We start from the raw sequence: 13,270 nt of genomic DNA on the forward strand, positions 1-13,270 counted from the left end.
CGCTTGACTTCACCAATCTTTTTCTCTTCACATATCTATAGAAGCTTTTACAGTCAGTTTTTATGTTCCCTGCAAGCTTACTCTCATACTCTATTTTCCCCCTCTCAATTAATCCCTTTGTCCTCCTTTGCTGAATCCTAAACTGCTCCCAATCCTCAGGTTTGCTGCTTTTTCTGGCCAATTTATATGTCCTCTCCTTGGATCTTATGCTATCCCTAATTTCCCTTGTTAGCCACGGTTGAGTCGCCTTTTTTGTTTTATTTTTATGCTAAACAGGGATGAACAAATTCTGTAGTTCATCCATGCGATCTTTAAATGTTTGCCATTGCCTATCCACTGTCAACCCTTTAAGTAACATTCCCCAATCCATCCTGCCCAACTCGCGCCTCATACCATCGTAGTTTCCTTTATTAAAATTCAGGACCCTAGTCTCTGAGTCAAAGACTTCACTCTCCATCTTAATGAAGAATTAATCAAGGGGCCTCGCACAACAAGATTGCAAATGAATCCTTTCTCATTACATGATACCCAGTCTAAGATGGCCTGATCTCTAGTTGGTTCCTCGACATATTGGTCCAGGAAACCATCCCGTATACACTCCAGGAAACCATCCCGTATACGCTCCAGGAATTCCTTCTCCACAGTATTGTTACTAATTTGGTTAGCCCAATCTATATGTAAATTAAAGTCACCCATGATAACTGCTGTGCCCTTATTGCACGCATCTTTAATTTCCTGTTTAATGCCATCCCCAACCTCGGCATTACTGTTTGGGGGTCTGTATACAACTCCCACCAACGTTTTCTGCCCCTTGGTATTTCTCAGCTCTACCCATACAGATTCCACATCATCAGAGCTAATATAATTCCTTACTATTGTGTTAATCTCCTCTTTAACCAGCAATGCTACCCCACCTCCTTTTCCTTTTTGCCTGACTTTCCTGAATATTGAATACCCCTGGATGTTGAGTTCCCAGCCTTGGTCACCTTGGAGCCATGTTTCCGTGTCATATCATATCATATCCATTTACATCTATTTGCGCAGCTAATTCATCCACCTTATTACGAATGCTCCTCGCATTAAGACACAAAGCCTTCAGGCTTGTTTTTTTTAACATTCTTAGACCTTTTACAACTATTATTTACTGTGGCCATGTTTGATTTAAACCCTTGACTTCTCTGCCTGCCACTTTTGCTTTTCTCCTTCCTGTCTTTTGCTTCTATCCTTGTTTCCCATTCCTCTGTCTCCCTGCACAGGTTCCCAACACCCTGCCATTTCAGTTTAAACCCTCCCCAACAGCACTAGCAAAAACTCCCCCTAGGACATCTGTCCCGGTCCTGCCCAGGTGCAAACCGTCCAGTTTGTACTGGTTCCACCTCCCCCAGAACCGGTTCCAATGTCCCAGGAATTTGAATCCCTCCCCCTTGCACCATTCCTCTAGCCACATATTCATCTGAAATATCCTTCTATTTCTACTCTGACTACAATGTGGCACTGGTAGCAATCCTGAGATTACTACCTTTGAGGTCCTATTTTTTAATTTACCTCCTAACTCCCTATAATCAGCTTTTAGGACCTCATCCCAGTTTTTACCTATATCGTTGGTACCTAGATGCACCATGACAACTGGCTGCTCCCCCTCCCCCTCCACAATGCTCTGCAGCCGCTCCGAGACATCCTTGACCCTTGCACCAGGGAGGCAACATACCATCCTGGAGTCTCGTTTGTGGCCGCAGAAACGCCTATCTATTCCCTTACAATAGAGTCCCCAATTACTGTAGCTCTCCCACTCTTTTTCCTCCTGTCCTGTGCAGCAGAACCACCCACGGTGCCAGGAAGTTGGCTGCTGCTGTCTTCCCCCAATAATCCATCCCCCACCAACAATATCCAAAGCGGTATATCTGTTTGAGAGGGGGATGGCCACAGGGGACCCCTGCACTACCTGCCTGTGCCTACTACTCTGCCTGGCGGTCACCCATTCCCTTCCTGCCTGTGCAGCCTTTACCTGCGGTGTGACCAACTCCCTAAATGTGCTATCTACGATGTCCTCAGCATCGCGAATGCTCCAGTATGTATCCATTTGCAGCTCCAGCGCCGAAATGCACTCTGCCAGTAGCTGCAGCTGGATACACTTCCTGCACACATTGTCATCAGAGACACAGGAAGTGTCCCTGATTTGCCCCATAGTGCAGGAGGAGCATACCACAGCACCGAGCTACCCTGCCATGACGTACCCTTCAATTAATTTAAATTAAATTAAATCAAATGAATACCGCCAATTACACAACAATTAAATGATATACTCAAGGGCCCTTGGTTACTAGCACTAGAAACTATAACCACAAAAAAATTAAGACCTTCTAAACTTTATAAACTATGAACCTTAACTGTCAACCTATAGAGAAGTATAAATACTCCCTGGCCATACTCACCCAATCAGCTGCTCCCTCCTGCCCACGTCACATGTTGAATTGTGACGTGGCTCTGGAAGGCCGCCGCCGGTCTGAGATTGGAAAGCCTGTGAAAGAAAGCCCGCGAAAGTGAGTTTCAATACTCACTGGGTCTCCGGTCTCACTGCTCCCGACACCAGTCTGTGAAAGAAAACCCGAGAAAGTGAGTTTAAATATTCACTGGGTCTCCGGTCTCACTGCTCCCGACACCAGCCTTTGCAAAGAAAGCCCGCGAAAGTGAGTTTAAATACTCACTGGGTCTCTGGTCTCACTGCTCCCAACACCAGCCTGTGAAAGAAAGCCTGCGAAAGTGAGTTTAAATACTCACTGGGTCTCCAGTCTCACTGCTCCTGACACCAGCCTCTGCAAAGAAAGCCCGCGAAAGTGAGTTTAAATACTCACTGGGTCTCTGGTCTCACTGCTCCCGACACCAGCCTGTGAAAGAAAGCCTGCGAAAGTGAGTTTAAATGCTCACTGGGTCTCCAGTCTCACCGCTCCCGACACCAGCCTCTGCAAAGAAAGCCCGCGAAAGTGAGTTTAAATACTCACTGGGTCTCTGGTCTCACTGCTCCCGACACCAGCCTGTGAAAGAAAGCCCGCGAAAGTGAGTTTAAATATTCACTGGGTCTCTGCTCCCGACACCAGCCTGTGAAAGAAAGCCCGCGAAAGTGAGTTTAAGTACTCACTGGGTCTCCGGTCTTACTGCTCCCGACACCAGCTTCTGAACGAAAGCCCGCGAAAGTGAGTTTAAATACTCACTGGGTCTCCGGTCTCACTGCTCCCGACACCAGCCTGTGAAAGAAAGCCCGCGAAAGTGAGTTTAAATACTCACTGGGTCTCTGCTCCCGACACCAGCCTGTGAAAGAAAGCCCGCGAAAGTGAGTTTAAATGCTCACTGGGTCTCCGGTCTCACTGCTCCCGACACCAGCCTGTGAAAGAAAGCCCGCGAAAGTGAGTTTAAATACACACGGGGTCACCGGTCTCACCACTCCCGACACCAGCCCGTGAAAGAAAGCCCGCGAAAGTGAGTTCAAATACTCACTGGGTCTCCGGTCTCACCGCTCCCGACACCAGCCCGTGAAAGAAAGCCCATGAAAGTGAGTTTAAATACTCACGGGGTCACCGGTCTCACCGCTCCCGACACCAGCCCGTGAAAGAAAGCCCGCGAAAGTGAGTTCAAATACTCACTGGGTCTCCGGTCTCACCACTCCCGACACCAGCCACTATAAAGAAAGCCAGCGAAAGTGAGTTTAAATACTCACTGAGTCTCCAGTCTCACAGCTCCCGACACCAGCCTCTGCAAAGAAAGCCCACGAAAGTGAGTTTAAATACTCACTGGGTCTCCGGTCTCACAGCTCCCGACACCAGCCTCTGCAAAGAAAGCCCACGAAAGTGAGTTTAAATACTCACTGACTCTCCGGTCTTACAGCTCCCGACACCAGCCTCTGCAAAGAAAGCACATGAAAGAGAGTTTAAATACTCACTGACTCTCCGGTCTCACAGCTCCCGACATCAGCCTCTGCAAAGAAAGCCCACGAAAATTAGTTTAAATACTCACTGGGTCTCCGGTCACACTTCTCCCGACACCAGCCTCTGAAAGAAAGCCCACGAAAGTGAGTTGAAATACTCACTGGGTCTCCGGTCTCACTGCTCCCGACTCCAGCCTCTGCAACGAAAGCCCGCGAAAGTGAGTTTAAATACTCACTGGGTCGTCTCACTGCTCCCGACACCAGCCTCTTGAAAAAAAGCACGCGAAAGTGAGTTTAAATAATCACTGGGTCTCCGGTCTCACCGCTCCTGACACCAGCCTGTGAAAGAAAGCCCGCGAAAGTGAGTTTAAATACTCACTGGATCTGCGATCTCACCGCTCCCGACACCAGCCTCTGCAAAAAAGGCCTGCAAAAGTGAGTTTATACACTCACTGGGTCTCCGGTCTCACTGCTCACGACATCAGCCTGTGAAAGAAAGCCCGCGAAAGTGAGTTTAAATACTCACTGGGTCGTCTCACTGCTCACGACACCAGCCTGTGAAAGAAAGCCCGCGAAAGTGAGTTTAAATACTCACTGGGTCTCCGGTCTCACTGCTCCCGACACCAGCCTGTGAAAGAAAGCCTGCGAAAGTGAGTTTAAATACTCACTGGGTCTCCGGTCTCACTGCTCCCGACACCAGCCTGTGAAAGTAAGCCCGCGAAAGTGAGTTTAAATACTCACTGGGCCACTGGTGTCACCGCTCCTGACACCAGCCTGTGAAAGAAAGCCCACGAAAGTGAGTTTAAATACTCACGGGGTCACCGGTCTCACCGCTCCCGACACCAGCCTGTGAAAGAAAGCCCGCGAAAGTGAGTTCAAATACTCACTGGGTCTCCGGTCTCACCACTCCCGACACCAGCCACTATAAAGAAAGCCAGCGAAAGTGAGTTTAAATACTCACTGAGTCTCCAGTCTCACAGCTCCCGACACCAGCCTCTGCAAAGAAAGCCCACGAAAGTGAGTTTAAATACTCACTGGGTCTCCGGTCTCACAGCTCCCGACACCAGCCTCTGCAAAGAAAGCCCACGAAAGTGAGTTTAAATACTCACTGACTCTCCGGTCTCACAGCTCCCGACACCAGCCTCTGCAAAGAAAGCACATGAAAGAGAGTTTAAATACTCACTGACTCTCCGGTCTCACAGCTCCCGACATCAGCCTCTGCAAAGAAAGCCCACGAAAATTAGTTTAAATACTCACTGGGTCTCCGGTCACACTTCTCCCGACACCAGCCTCTGAAAGAAAGCCCACGAAAGTGAGTTGAAATACTCACTGGGTCTCCGGTCTCACTGCTCCCGACTCCAGCCTCTGCAACGAAAGCCCGCGAAAGTGAGTTTAAATACTCACTGGGTCGTCTCACTGCTCCCGACACCAGCCTCTTGAAAAAAAGCACGCGAAAGTGAGTTTAAATAATCACTGGGTCTCCGGTCTCACCGCTCCTGACACCAGCCTGTGAAAGAAAGCCCGCGAAAGTGAGTTTAAATACTCACTGGATCTGCGATCTCACCGCTCCCGACACCAGCCTCTGCAAAAAAGGCCTGCAAAAGTGAGTTTATACACTCACTGGGTCTCCGGTCTCACTGCTCACGACATCAGCCTGTGAAAGAAAGCCCGCGAAAGTGAGTTTAAATACTCACTGGGTCGTCTCACTGCTCACGACACCAGCCTGTGAAAGAAAGCCCGCGAAAGTGAGTTTAAATACTCACTGGGTCTCCGGTCTCACTGCTCCCGACACCAGCCTGTGAAAGAAAGCCTGCGAAAGTGAGTTTAAATACTCACTGGGTCTCCGGTCTCACTGCTCCCGACACCAGCCTGTGAAAGTAAGCCCGCGAAAGTGAGTTTAAATACTCACTGGGCCACTGGTGTCACCGCTCCTGACACCAGCCTGTGAAAGAAAGCCCACGAAAGTGAGTTTAAATACTCACTGGCTCTTTGGTCCCAACACCAGCCTCTGCAAAGAAAGCCCGCGAAAGTGAGTTTAAATACTCACTGGTCCACTGGTGTCACCGCTCCTGACACCAGCCTGTGAAAGAAAGCCCACGAAAGTGAGTTTAAATACTCACTGGCTCTCTGTTCTCTCTGCTCCCGACACCAGCCTCTGCAAAGAAAGCCCGCAAAAGTGAGTTTAAATACTCACTGGGTCTCCGGTCTCACTGCTCCTGAGCCCAGCCTGTGAAAGAAAGCCCGCGAAAGTGAGTTTAAATACTCACTGGGTCTCCGGTCTCACTGTTCCTGACACCAGCCTGTGAAAGAAAGCCCGCGAAAGTGAGTTTAAATACTCACTGGGTCTCCGGTCTCACTGTTCCTGACACCAGCCTGTGAAAGAAAGCCCGCGAAAGTGAGTTTAAATACTCACTGGGTCTCCAGTCTCATTGCTCCCGACACCAGCCTGTGAAAGAAAGCCTGCGAAAGTGAGTTTAAATACTCACTGGGTCTCCAGTCTCACTGCTCCCGACACCAGCCTGTGAAAGAAAGCCCGCGAAAGTGAGTTTAAATACTCACTGGGTCTCCGGTCTCTCTGCTCCCGACACCAGCCTGTGAAAGAAAGCCCGCGAAAGTGAGTTTAAATACTCACTGGGTCTCCGATCTCACTGCTCCCGACTCCAGCCTCTGCAACGAAAGCCCGCGAAAGTGAGTTTAAATACTCACTGGGTCGTCTCACTGCTCCCGACACCAGCCTCTTGAAAAAAAGCACGCAAAAGTGAGTTTAAATAATCACTGGGTCTCCGGTCTCACCGCTCCTGACACCAGCCTGTGAAAGAAAGCCCGCGAAAGTGAGTTTAAATACTCACTGGATCTGCGATCTCACCGCTCCCGACACCAGCCTCTGCAAAAAAAGCCCGCAAAAGTGAGTTTATATACTCACTGGGTCTCCGGTCTCACTGCTCACGACATCAGCCTGTGAAAGAAAGCCCGCGAAAGTGAGTTTAAATACTCACTGGGTCGTCTGACCGCTCCTGACGCCAGCCTGTGAAAGAAAGCCCACGAAAGTGAGTTTAAATACTTACTGGCTCTCTGTTCTCTCTGCTCCCGACACCAGCCTCTGCAAAGAAAGCCCGCAAAAGTGAGTTTATATACTCACTGGGTCTCTGGTCTCACTGCTCCCGACACCAGCCTCTGAAAGAAAGCCCGCGAAAGTGAGTTCAAATACTCACTGGGTCTCCGGTCTCACCACTCCCGACACCAGCCACTATAAAGAAAGCCAGCGAAAGTGAGTTTAAATACTCACTGGGTCTCCGGTCTCACAGCTCCTGACACCAGCCTCTGCAAAGGAAGCCCACGAAAGTGAGTTTAAATACTCACTGACTCTCCGGTCTCACAGCTCCCGACACCAGCCTCTGCAAAGAAAGCCCACGAAAGTGAGTTTAAATACTCACTGACTCTCCGGTCTCACAGCTCCCGACACCAGCCTCTGCAAAGAAAGCCCACGAAAATTAGTTTAAATACTCACTGGGTCTCCGGTCTCACTTCTCCCGACACCAGCCTCTGAAAGAAAGCCTGCGAAAGTGAATTTAAATACTCCCAGGGTCTCCGGTCTCATCGCTCACGACACTAGCTTCTGAAAGAAAGCCCGCGAAAGTGAGTTTAAATACTCACTGGGTCTCCGGTCTCACTGCTCCCGACACCAGCCTGTGAAAGAAAGCCCGCGAAAGTGAGTTTAAATACTCACTGGGTCTCCGCTCTTATCCCTCCCAACACAAGCCTTTGAAAGAAATCCTGCGAAAGTGAGTTTAAATAATCACTGGGTCTCCGGTCTCAGAGCTCCTGACACCAGCCTGTTAAAGAAAGCCTGCGAAAGTGAGTTTAAATACTCACTGGGTCTCCGGTCTCACTGCTCCCGACACCAGCCTCTGAAAGAAAGCCCGCGAAAGTGAGTTTATGTACTCACTGGGTCTCCGGTCTCACTGCTCCCGACACCAGCCTGTGAAAGAAAGCCCGCGAATGTGAGTTTAAATATTCACTGGGTCTCCGGTCTCTCTGCTCCCGACTCCAGCCTGTGAAAGAAAGCCCGCGAAAGTGAGTTTAAATACTCACTGGGTCTCCGGTCTCACTGTTCCCGACACCAGCCTCTGAAAGAAAGCCCGCGAAAGTGAGTTTAAATACTCACTGGCTCTCCGGCCCCAACACCAGCCTTTGCAAAGAAAGCCCACGAAAGTGAATTTAAATACTCCCAGGGTCTCCGGTCTCATCGCTCATGACACTAGCTTTTGAAAGAAAGCCCGCGAAAGTGAGTTTAAATACTCACTGGGTCTCCGGTCTCACTGCTCCCGACACCAGCCTGTGAAAGAAAGCCCGCGAAAGTGAGTTTAAATACTCACTTGGTCTCCGCTCTTACCCCTCCCAACACAAGCCTTTGAAAGAAATCCTGCGAAAGTGAGTTTAAATAATCACTGGGTCTCCGGTCTCAGAGCTCCTGACACCAGCCTGTTAAAGAAAGCCTGCGAAATTGAGTTTAAATACTCACTGGGTCTCCAGTCTCATTGCTCCCGACACCAGCCTTTGAAAGAAAGCCCGCGAAAGTGAGTTTAAATACTCACTGGGTCTCTGGTCTCACTGCTCCCGACACCAGCCTGTGAAAGAAAGCCTGCGAAAGTGAGTTTAAATGCTCACTGGGTCTCCAGTCTCACCGCTCCCGACACCAGCCTCTGCAAAGAAAGCCCGCGAAAGTGAGTTTAAATACTCACTGGGTCTCTGGTCTCACTGCTCCCGACACCAGCCTGTGAAAGAAAGCCCGCGAAAGTGAGTTTAAATATTCACTGGGTCTCTGCTCCCGACACCAGCCTGTGAAAGAAAGCCCGCGAAAGTGAGTTTAAGTACTCACTGGGTCTCCGGTCTCACTGCTCCCGACACCAGCTTCTGAACGAAAGCCCGCGAAAGTGAGTTTAAATACTCACTGGGTCTCCGGTCTCACTGCTCCCGACACCAGCCTGTGAAAGAAAGCCCGCGAAAGTGAGTTTAAATACTCACTGGGTCTCTGCTCCCGACACCAGCCTGTGAAAGAAAGCCCGCGAAAGTGAGTTTAAATGCTCACTGGGTCTCCGGTCTCACTGCTCCCGACACCAGCCTGTGAAAGAAAGCCCGCGAAAGTGAGTTTAAATACACACGGGGTCACCGGTCTCACCACTCCCGACACCAGCCCGTGAAAGAAAGCCCGCGAAAGTGAGTTCAAATACTCACTGGGTCTCCGGTCTCACCGCTCCCGACACCAGCCCGTGAAAGAAAGCCCACGAAAGTGAGTTTAAATACTCACGGGGTCACCGGTCTCACCGCTCCCGACACCAGCCAGTGAAAGAAAGCCCGCGAAAGTGAGTTCAAATACTCACTGGGTCTCCGGTCTCACCACTCCCGACACCAGCCACTATAAAGAAAGCCAGCGAAAGTGAGTTTAAATACTCACTGAGTCTCCAGTCTCACAGCTCCCGACACCAGCCTCTGCAAAGAAAGCCCACGAAAGTGAGTTTAAATACTCACTGACTCTCCGGTCTTACAGCTCCCGACACCAGCCTCTGCAAAGAAAGCACATGAAAGAGAGTTTAAATACTCACTGACTCTCCGGTCTCACAGCTCCCGACATCAGCCTCTGCAAAGAAAGCCCACGAAAATTAGTTTAAATACTCACTGGGTCTCCGGTCACACTTCTCCCGACACCAGCCTCTGAAAGAAAGCCCACGAAAGTGAGTTGAAATACTCACTGGGTCTCCGGTCTCACTGCTCCCGACTCCAGCCTCTGCAACGAAAGCCCGCGAAAGTGAGTTTAAATACTCACTGGGTCGTCTCACTGCTCCCGACACCAGCCTCTTGAAAAAAAGCACGCGAAAGTGAGTTTAAATAATCACTGGGTCTCCGGTCTCACCGCTCCTGACACCAGCCTGTGAAAGAAAGCCCGCGAAAGTGAGTTTAAATACTCACTGGATCTGCGATCTCACCGCTCCCGACACCAGCCTCTGCAAAAAAGGCCTGCAAAAGTGAGTTTATACACTCACTGGGTCTCCGGTCTCACTGCTCACGACATCAGCCTGTGAAAGAAAGCCCGCGAAAGTGAGTTTAAATACTCACTGGGTCGTCTCACTGCTCACGACACCAGCCTGTGAAAGAAAGCCCGCGAAAGTGAGTTTAAATACTCACTGGGTCTCCGGTCTCACTGCTCCCGACACCAGCCTGTGAAAGAAAGCCTGCGAAAGTGAGTTTAAATACTCACTGGGTCTCCGGTCTCACTGCTCCCGACACCAGCCTGTGAAAGTAAGCCCGCGAAAGTGAGTTTAAATACTCACTGGGTCACTGGTGTCACCGCTCCTGACACCAGCCTGTGAAAGAAAGCCCGCGAAAGTGAGTTCAAATACTCACTGGGTCTCCGGTCTCACCACTCCCGACACCAGCCACTATAAAGAAAGCCAGCGAAAGTGAGTTTAAATACTCACTGAGTCTCCAGTCTCACAGCTCCCGACACCAGCCTCTGCAAAGAAAGCCCACGAAAGTGAGTTTAAATACTCACTGGGTCTCCGGTCTCACAGCTCCCGACACCAGCCTCTGCAAAGAAAGCCCACGAAAGTGAGTTTAAATACTCACTGACTCTCCGGTCTCACAGCTCCCGACATCAGCCTCTGCAAAGAAAGCCCACGAAAATTAGTTTAAATACTCACTGGGTCTCCGGTCACACTTCTCCCGACACCAGCCTCTGAAAGAAAGCCCACGAAAGTGAGTTGAAATACTCACTGGGTCTCCGGTCTCACTGCTCCCGACTCCAGCCTCTGCAACGAAAGCCCGCGAAAGTGAGTTTAAATACTCACTGGGTCGTCTCACTGCTCCCGACACCAGCCTCTTGAAAAAAAGCACGCGAAAGTGAGTTTAAATAATCACTGGGTCTCCGGTCTCACCGCTCCTGACACCAGCCTGTGAAAGAAAGCCCGCGAAAGTGAGTTTAAATACTCACTGGATCTGCGATCTCACCGCTCCCGACACCAGCCTCTGCAAAAAAGGCCTGCAAAAGTGAGTTTATACACTCACTGGGTCTCCGGTCTCACTGCTCACGACATCAGCCTGTGAAAGAAAGCCCGCGAAAGTGAGTTTAAATACTCACTGGGTCGTCTCACTGCTCACGACACCAGCCTGTGAAAGAAAGCCCGCGAAAGTGAGTTTAAATACTCACTGGGTCTCCGGTCTCACTGCTCCCGACACCAGCCTGTGAAAGAAAGCCTGCGAAAGTGAGTTTAAATACTCACTGGGTCTCCGGTCTCACTGCTCCCGACACCAGCCTGTGAAAGTAAGCCCGCGAAAGTGAGTTTAAATACTCACTGGGCCACTGGTGTCACCGCTCCTGACACCAGCCTGTGAAAGAAAGCCCACGAAAGTGAGTTTAAATACTCACTGGCTCTTCGGTCCCTACACCAGCCTCTGCAAAGAAAGCCCGCGAAAGTGAGTTTAAATACTCACTGGTCCACTGGTGTCACCGCTCCTGACACCAGCCTGTGAAAGAAAGCCCACGAAAGTGAGTTTAAATACTCACTGGCTCTCTGTTCTCTCTGCTCCCGACACCAGCCTCTGCAAAGAAAGCCCGCAAAAGTGAGTTTAAATACTCACTGGGTCTCCGGTCTCACTGCTCCTGAGCCCAGCCTGTGAAAGAAAGCCCACGAAAGTGAGTTTAAATACTCACTGGGTCTCCGGTCTCACTGTTCCTGACACCAGCCTGTGAAAGAAAGCCCACGAAAGTGAGTTTAAATACTCACTGGCTCTCCGGCCCCAACACCAGCCTCTGCAAAGAAAGCCCGCGAAAGTGAATTTAAATACTCCCAGGGTCTCCGGTCTCATCGCTCACGACACTAGCTTCTGAAAGAAAGCCCACGAAAGTGAGTTTAAATATTCACTGGGTCTCCAGTTTCACTGCTCCCGACACCAGCCTGTGAAAGAAAGCCCGCGAAAGTGAGTTTAAATACTCACTTGGTCTCCGCTCTTACCCCTCCCAACACAAGCCTTTGAAAGAAATCCTGCGAAAGTGAGTTTAAATAATCACTGGGTCTCCGGTCTCAGAGCTCCTGACACCAGCCTGTTAAAGAAAGCCTGCGAAAGTGAGTTTAAATACTCACTGGGTCTCCAGTCTCATTGCTCCCGACACCAGCCTGTGAAAGAAAGCCTGCGAAAGTGAGTTTAAATACTCACTGGGTCTCCAGTCTCACTGCTCCCGACACCAGCCTGTGAAAGAAAGCCCGCGAAAGTGAGTTTAAATACTCACTGGGTCTCCGGTCTCTCTGCTCCCGACACCAGCCTGTGAAAGAAAGCCCGCGAAAGTGAGTTTAAATACTCACTGGGTCTCCGGTCTCACTGCTCCCGACTCCAGCCTCTGCAACGAAAGCCCGCGAAAGTGAGTTTAAATACTCACTGGGTCGTCTCACTGCTCCTGACACCAGCCTCTTGAAAAAAAGCACGCAAAAGTGAGTTTAAATAATCACTGGGTCTCCGGTCTCACCGCTCCTGACACCAGCCTGTGAAAGAAAGCCCGCGAAAGTGAGTTTAAATACTCACTGGATCTGCGATCTCACCGCTCCCGACACCAGCCTCTGCAAAAAAAGCCCGCAAAAGTGAGTTTATATACTCACTGGGTCTCCGGTCTCACTGCTCACGACATCAGCCTGTGAAAGAAAGCCCGCGAAAGTGAGTTTAAATACTCACTGGGTCGTCTGACCGCTCCTGACGCCAGCCTGTGAAAGAAAGCCCACGAAAGTGAGTTTAAATACTTACTGGCTCTCTGTTCTCTCTGCTCCCGACACCAGCCTCTGCAAAGAAAGCCCGCAAAAGTGAGTTTATATACTCACTGGGTCTCTGGTCTCACTGCTCCCGACACCAGCCTCTGAAAGAAAGCCCGCGAAAGTGAGTTCAAATACTCACTGGGTCTCCGGTCTCACCACTCCCGACACCAGCCACTATAAAGAAAGCCAGCGAAAGTGAGTTTAAATACTCACTGGGTCTCCGGTCTCACAGCTCCTGACACCAGCCTCTGCAAAGGAAGCCCACGAAAGTGAGTTTAAATACTCACTGACTCTCCGGTCTCACAGCTCCCGACACCAGCCTCTGCAAAGAAAGCCCACGAAAGTGAGTTTAAATACTCACTGACTCTCCGGTTTCACAGCTCCCGACACCAGCCTCTGCAAAGAAAGCCCACGAAAATTAGTTTAAATACTCACTGGGTCTCCGGTCTCACTTCTCCCGACACCAGCCTCTGAAAGAAAGCCTGCGAAAGTGAATTTAAATACTCCCAGGGTCTCCGGTCTCATCGCTCACGACACTAGCTTCTGAAAGAAA

The sequence above is a fragment of the Somniosus microcephalus genome, chromosome 9 (genome assembly GCF_052327205.1).
Source record: "Somniosus microcephalus isolate GS21.2 chromosome 9, FLI_Smic_1.0, whole genome shotgun sequence".
NCBI classification, from domain to species: domain Eukaryota; kingdom Metazoa; phylum Chordata; class Chondrichthyes; order Squaliformes; family Somniosidae; genus Somniosus; species Somniosus microcephalus.